General features: G+C 39.3%; 3 non-coding genes across 3 annotated transcripts; all 3 read right to left on the reverse strand.

The window, feature by feature from the left end:
• Positions 1–6: 6 nt before the first annotated feature.
• Trnan-guu lies at positions 7–80 on the reverse strand. The gene has a single exon. It is a non-coding gene; the product is annotated as a tRNA-Asn (tRNA).
• A 1,257-nt stretch (positions 81–1,337) lies between these two features.
• Positions 1,338–1,409, reverse strand: Trnam-cau. The gene has a single exon. It is a non-coding gene; the product is annotated as a tRNA-Met (tRNA).
• Positions 1,410–3,597: 2,188 nt separating this feature from the next.
• Trnam-cau lies at positions 3,598–3,669 on the reverse strand. The gene has a single exon. It is a non-coding gene; the product is annotated as a tRNA-Met (tRNA).
• Between the last annotated feature and the right edge of the window lie 2,796 nt (positions 3,670–6,465).

The raw sequence follows: 6,465 nt of genomic DNA on the forward strand, positions 1-6,465 counted from the left end.
TCGTCGCGCCCCCGGGTGGACTCGAACCACCAACCTTTCGGTTAACAGCCGAACGCGCTAACCGATTGCGCCACGAAGGCGAACATGCATGTGTGGAAGTTAAGTTGGTATCTAAACATTTTGACGAGTTTGACTCTAGTGGACAAACATGAAGCATCATATTTTTAAGCAGTAGGGTAAAGATACACATCGTGGTGTAATTTATAGTGGTACAAATATGTTTAATGAACTTCAAGTGTCAAGCTATTGAATTAAGTGTTATTGTTTGAAACAAACCAATTTATATATATTTTTTTAATCAGAAGAAGCGGATTTGTCCGTATTGCTTCATTATGTAAATCATAGGTCCTCAACCTGTGGTCCGTGGCGTTAACAGAAGTGGCCCGCGAGAGAATTGATTTTTTTTTAAATAGAAAAACTTATTACAGTACGCATCGTGCAATTATTTTTTCCCCCACAATCGGGAGTCTCAATGAATGTATACAAATAATCTTAATCTTCTGACTGGTACATTGATCCTATAGTGGTAGTACTAAAAAATCTTTGAAATAATAAGTTTCTACTTTTTCATTGCTATTTTTGTGAAAAGAATGCTATGGGAAAAAATATCTTGAAATAATAATCCAGAATGGACTGTTTATTCTATTTTGAAAATATATAAACACTACACTATACCTGGTGTTTGTACATCCAATGACAAAATGAAAAAAAGTACAAAAAGTTAGAAAATAAGGTCTCACTGTAAAGAATTTGAGTACATTAATTATAATCCATAGCAGTGAAAAGCAGTTAAAGCTTAAAGATTCCGGAATAAGTTTGACACAATTATTAAATTATTAATTAATTTATTTCTTCTTGAAATATAAGTTGGCCTCTGTGGTCTACACACATCAGTTTCCTTCAGATGCTACGATCTAGTGCAAGTAAAATCTTTTCAACATTTTAAATATTTAGTAACATCGAAGGACAAGTCTGTAAATCGACTATAGTCTGTACTTTCACTCAATTAAAAATTATCGACCTAATTTAAATTGATATTTATTATGATTGAAACATGATATTTCAGTGTTGTTCATTGCATAATTAATATAATTGGGGGATTATTCAACGCAATAAAACAATATCAAACAATTTAGCAATTTTGATTTATAATTGAACTAATTTACCATATGTGTTGGCAAACAAAATTCATCTTCGCATTCATTACAAAAGTAAAAACTATGTTGACTTGTATTGTTATTAATAAAGAAAGAAATAAATAAAATAAAATTCATAGAAAAGATATACATCAGCGTAGCATATCGAAAGGCTCAAAAAACAAAAAGAAGATTTTATTATAGCAGAACGTAGTTTCGATCTACGGACCTCTGGGTTATGGGCCCAGCACGCTTCCACTGCGCCACTCTGCTTGATGAAGAAGGGGGCTCTAAAACTACAATTTAAACCACAACTCAAAGAGAGTGATTTTTGCTTCTACGTAGACGTCATGCGATGTTAAAGGTGTGTCAAACTTGCAACCCGCGTCGATTTTGGATGCGGTCCACGAGAATATTTTGAGACTTTTTGCTGTAAGCATTGTAAACCAAAAAATCTATTATGAAAACATTTTCTGCTTTCAGTTTTCCAAAGAGGAACTATTGTTTTGTCGTTTTATTTTCCGACACAAATATTTTTGTACCCATAACATCTAACAAACTTGATCTACACGTACGTACAGTGTATCCGAGATCCTTGATAAACTGTACATCCAATGCAAACTCAGTCGTATTAGACTTCGGTTGAATCCTGTCTATGAAAAAAAAAATGTATGAGAAAAAACAGATTTGCGTCAACTGTCTAGAAACGAAATAGGAATGAAAAGGACTACGTACATAAACTTAAAAACTACGCAACTACTAGAGATGGGTTTTCGGAATTGCACCCAAAACCATTTCCGATCATTGCTACTCCAGATCCGTTTCCGGCCAAATCAAACCGATAGTTCCGCTTGGTGCTGTCCGAAGCCGCCGGAGGCGTCCAGAGAGCCATCCGGAACCGTTGGAGCCGTCCGTTGCCGCCCGGAGCCACTTATCTGCAGTCAGAACTGGCTCCGGTCGTTTCCACCGATGTTGACGATCTCAACGCCTCCGACTGCCAAGTGGAGGCATCATTGGGGAACCAAATAGCTCTGCACGGTTCCGATATCTTGCATGTTGCATCTTTGATGCTGATTGGAGTCGGTTCTGATTTGGCGTAGTCATACCACCATAACATATCAGTAAGTATCCAATATGTATGGCTCATTGAAAGCGTTTGTAGCCAAGTTGAAATTATTCAAATCCCACATTCTACAAGGCGAATTATTTATATGCTCTATAAAACACACCTTTTTACTGAGGTAGGGAAAGTCTAGTCTTCTGTCGAGGTACTAAAGGAGTTCTGATATCTCGGGACGGTCGTTACTTCGGACAACGACATCAGCAGCGAAATCCGGAGACGCATTGTGCAGTGGAATCGTGCATATTATGGGCTTCACCGGCTGCTGAGATCCAGCAGACTTCAAGCCCGCACGAAATGTGAGATATATCGCAGATTGATTTGCCCGGTGGTCCTCAATGGACACGAGTCCTGGACCATCCGAGCGGAGAATGCAAACGCTATGGGCATGTTTGAGCGACGTATCCTCCGGGCCATCTTTGGCGGTGTGTTCGAGCATGGAGCGTGGAGGAGATGGATGTACCACGAGCATTGCTGAGCTGTACAGCGAACTGAGCATCCTGACGGTGGCGAAGGCTGGCAGGATACGATGGCTGGGGCATGTCATGAGGATGCTGGACTCATGCCCCACCAAGAAGGTATTCGACAGTGATCCCCAGTTCGGCATAAGGCGCCGGGAAGCACAGCGAACTCGATGGCTGGACCAGGTGAAGCGAGACCTGTCGGAGATCGGGTATATCTGCATGGATGGGAGGCTGCAGCCAGGGACCGAGCATCCTGGAGAATAACTGTTGACCGAGCCATGTCACATCGACGTGCTCTATCGTGAGCAGGCCAACAAAAGAGAGAGAAAGGGGAAGTGTACCAGTCTTCGGTGAATCTTTTTCGAGCTATCCAAGTTGTCCATCGCTGATTTAGGTGTTTTTATTATTACTATTATTATTATTATTATTATTATTTAGTATTTATTTAATACTTTTATTATGTAGAATATCGATCTTTCATCAGATGCTTGATTTTCAGTCATGTGAAAACGCCTTTTATCTCTTAAGTTTTGTCAATTTGTACGTTTTGCATGTTCAAGATGTGTCAATGAGGCCACGAGAGATTTTTTTTCAATTGACGAGCAATTTTGACAAAGTTGACAAATTTTTCAGCATTTTGTCGCTTCCGTGGCCTCGTGACTATTCGTTTTGTCGATGTGATGTTATTTTGCAATGCAAATAAAGCTTCCGAATGCTAGCAAGAAGTCGTGAAGTTAGATTTTATATAATTTAGAATTAAAAAAAGTACAAATCTAGTCTAGGAACAGGAATTTAGTACTAAATGTGAGCAGCAGTACGAAAATATGTGTACTTGTGTAAATGTGTTTAGGGGTAAGAGCAAAAATCAATCTGAAGATAGCAGAACGTAGTTTCGATCTACGGACCTCTGGGTTATGGGCCCAGCACGCTTCCACTGCGCCACTCTGCTTCGTGTGCGTGTGGGTGCAAAATGGAGTTATATAAATCGGTTGTTATCAGTATGACTGGTAGAATTTTCAACCTGTTCTCATACAGCAAGTTATTTTGAGTCAGATATATTTGTATTGAAAAATGAGATATACTATGCTAAAAAATCTCCTGCTTCGGACCTCCTCCTGCTAACAATCAATTTTTTATTTCTTTTGATTTCTTCGATTTCTTTACGCAGTTTGGATAAGGGGAAGGACATGTGTGTCTTTTGAGTACTGTGCTGATGTACTTTTTATGTAACTGTATCGTCAGCATTATGTTGAATGAAATAAAGAAAGAGTCTAATAAGTCCTGTGAAAATGGAGCTAGCATAATCTTCCATTGAGCTGATCATTGATCGATCGCTTTTAATATTTCGTTCTTTATGTTATGTCACAATGCTGCTACTCACAAATTTAGCTGCCAATTAAGCCGTGTATAGGAGAAAAAGGTAAAGCTACAGTGAAGATAACATGTAGATGACTGGTCGTCAGATGAACATTTCGTTTATTATATGACTGTAAATGCAATGTTTGAGTGGTAAATGTTTAAGTTTCACAACATTTACACAACAAAATGTAGGTAATTTTTAGCACTCTACTCGAGCTGGTTGATTCTAAATTAATATTTTTAGAGTTTTAATCGCATTCATTTTACATTTTAAACTGTACACAACGGGTTTTTGTTGTGTGAGCCATTTCTCTTAAAAAGGTGTCATTTAGCGCACCTTAACAATTGAAAATTATGAATTTGATGTGTGTCCACCTATACTTAAATCTATATCGATATGTTTGTTTTTGTTTCAAATTGGCTACAAGAACAAAGTCAAAGACTTTCCTGCCTGAACAATGTCATTAAACGAGTTCTAGTGTACCAGACTGTGAAACACCTTGCTCACGTTGCTGCTTACTTAACGGTTACTATTACCGCACTATCGTGTTGTTACACGAGCAAAATCCAAACATTCTGAGGTAATAGTACGGAGGCAAAACCAACTGCAACAATCATATCTATCCTGTCACCCGTTCTGGGGCCCCACCTGTGGTCCTAGGTCCAATCAGCACGCTACAGTTTGGTCGATGTGGCCACATTCCCGTTCTGCACACGGTCCTCTATTGGTGTAGGTCAACCGGTACTGCTGTGGTGTGGGGTAGTGAAGTAGCTTCCAAAGGGAGGTAGGGGCGAGTTGGGCGGATCCGCGATGGAAATAAGGTATCAATTAAGGTGAGTGATTTTGTTCTTGTGATTTAATAGCCCCCAATCGACGCGAGGACATTGAAGGTATCCGTCGCGGAACCAGAGGGGTATGAAAGGCAGGGCCAACTGCAAAACCAGTTCACTTTGGGAAACGGGTGTAGTTGGTACACGGGTATGCCAACTGTTGTAAGCAAAGGAGTTTAAGCGGAGGTGTTCAACATGGCCCGTTCAGGGCTTGCATATTATCGCATAGATGGTGCTTGGCCGTTTACTGGCGTTCAAAAGCGTTCACTTTCGATTTCAGCCTGCTTTCAGGCACAGGTTACAGGGTGACGAGGTACTAAAACGCTACCTGGGCTTACGATAAGAACGGAAGCAACAAGTGTGTCTTTAGGAGTTTTGTTCGGATTCAACATCAAACACGCGCTAATGTTTTGTCAATTAGTAAATTGTGTCCGTTTATCTGCTTTGGCTGTGGTGACTTTAATAAACTAAATTATACTAAAGTCAGGTTATCTCTAATGGTCAGCGCGCTCGGTAGTAAATGTTAAAAAGCGTTGCAAAATTGTAAACCGCATTAAGTATATATGAGTTGGCTCGAAACGATTTATGAGCGGCGTCGAGCGTAGCATTTGTCATGTCCGACATTAAACGATGCCTGTCAGTGTTCCGGTCTGGGTGGAAAAGGGTAAACTCTTGTTCAACCTGCTTGTAAGATTGCCCCCGAGATGGGGTAGTATTCCGATTTGTCAGCATTGCCCAACGCATTAATTTCTCCTCCCCTGACCTTTTAGTGCGGCTTGGAATTTTGCTGTTTAACTGGTGGCAAACTGAAACTGATTTGTTTGAACATAAGACACCACTACGGCAGCTGCTCTTAAGCTTGTTTGTTCTGCTGGATAAAGAACAAAGTATTATGTCTGTTGTTGTATCGGTCAGTTTCGGTAACTATGTGTCCAGAAACTTTTATTGGTGTTTGGGTGTTTTATCCTTTACATTACATTTTTTAGTATTGTCTTAGTGATTGATGATTGTACACAATACAGCACAATAAACATGTATACATTGATTGTTTTTAGCTAGCGGAAAACTGTGAACACTAATCACTCCAGACTCTCCAAGATCCTTCTGGAAACTAAATTATTAAAAAATATTATTGAAATGTTAGGAATGAGAGCAACAGGATAATATTAATACTACTCTATTCGATAAACGAAGCTTATCCTTCCGAAGAGATGAGAGCGAAGAAGGGTGGTGGAGGAAAATTAAAGTGGAAGTATAGTGAGTGTAGTAATGACTGTTTTAGTGGATCATACATTTTTGCATCAATGCTCACGACTACTAAAAAAATACAGCCTAGAATATAAAACATAGGAGTACGGAAAAAAAATTATAGTATAAATGTATTTCAATGTCAGTGTTATCTTCTTAACTTTTGCTCTTTGCCACTACCACGGCAAGTCCCACAACAGTCAGAGCAGAGTAATAAGTCGTTAGCATTGCTAGCGAAAATATTTTTCCTTTATCTTTGAAAGAAAGTTAGTTTAGAAATAGATATGTTCAAACTACGAAATGTCCA

Source organism: Anopheles arabiensis, chromosome 2 (genome assembly GCF_016920715.1).
Source record: "Anopheles arabiensis isolate DONGOLA chromosome 2, AaraD3, whole genome shotgun sequence".
Lineage (NCBI taxonomy): Eukaryota > Metazoa > Arthropoda > Insecta > Diptera > Culicidae > Anopheles > Anopheles arabiensis.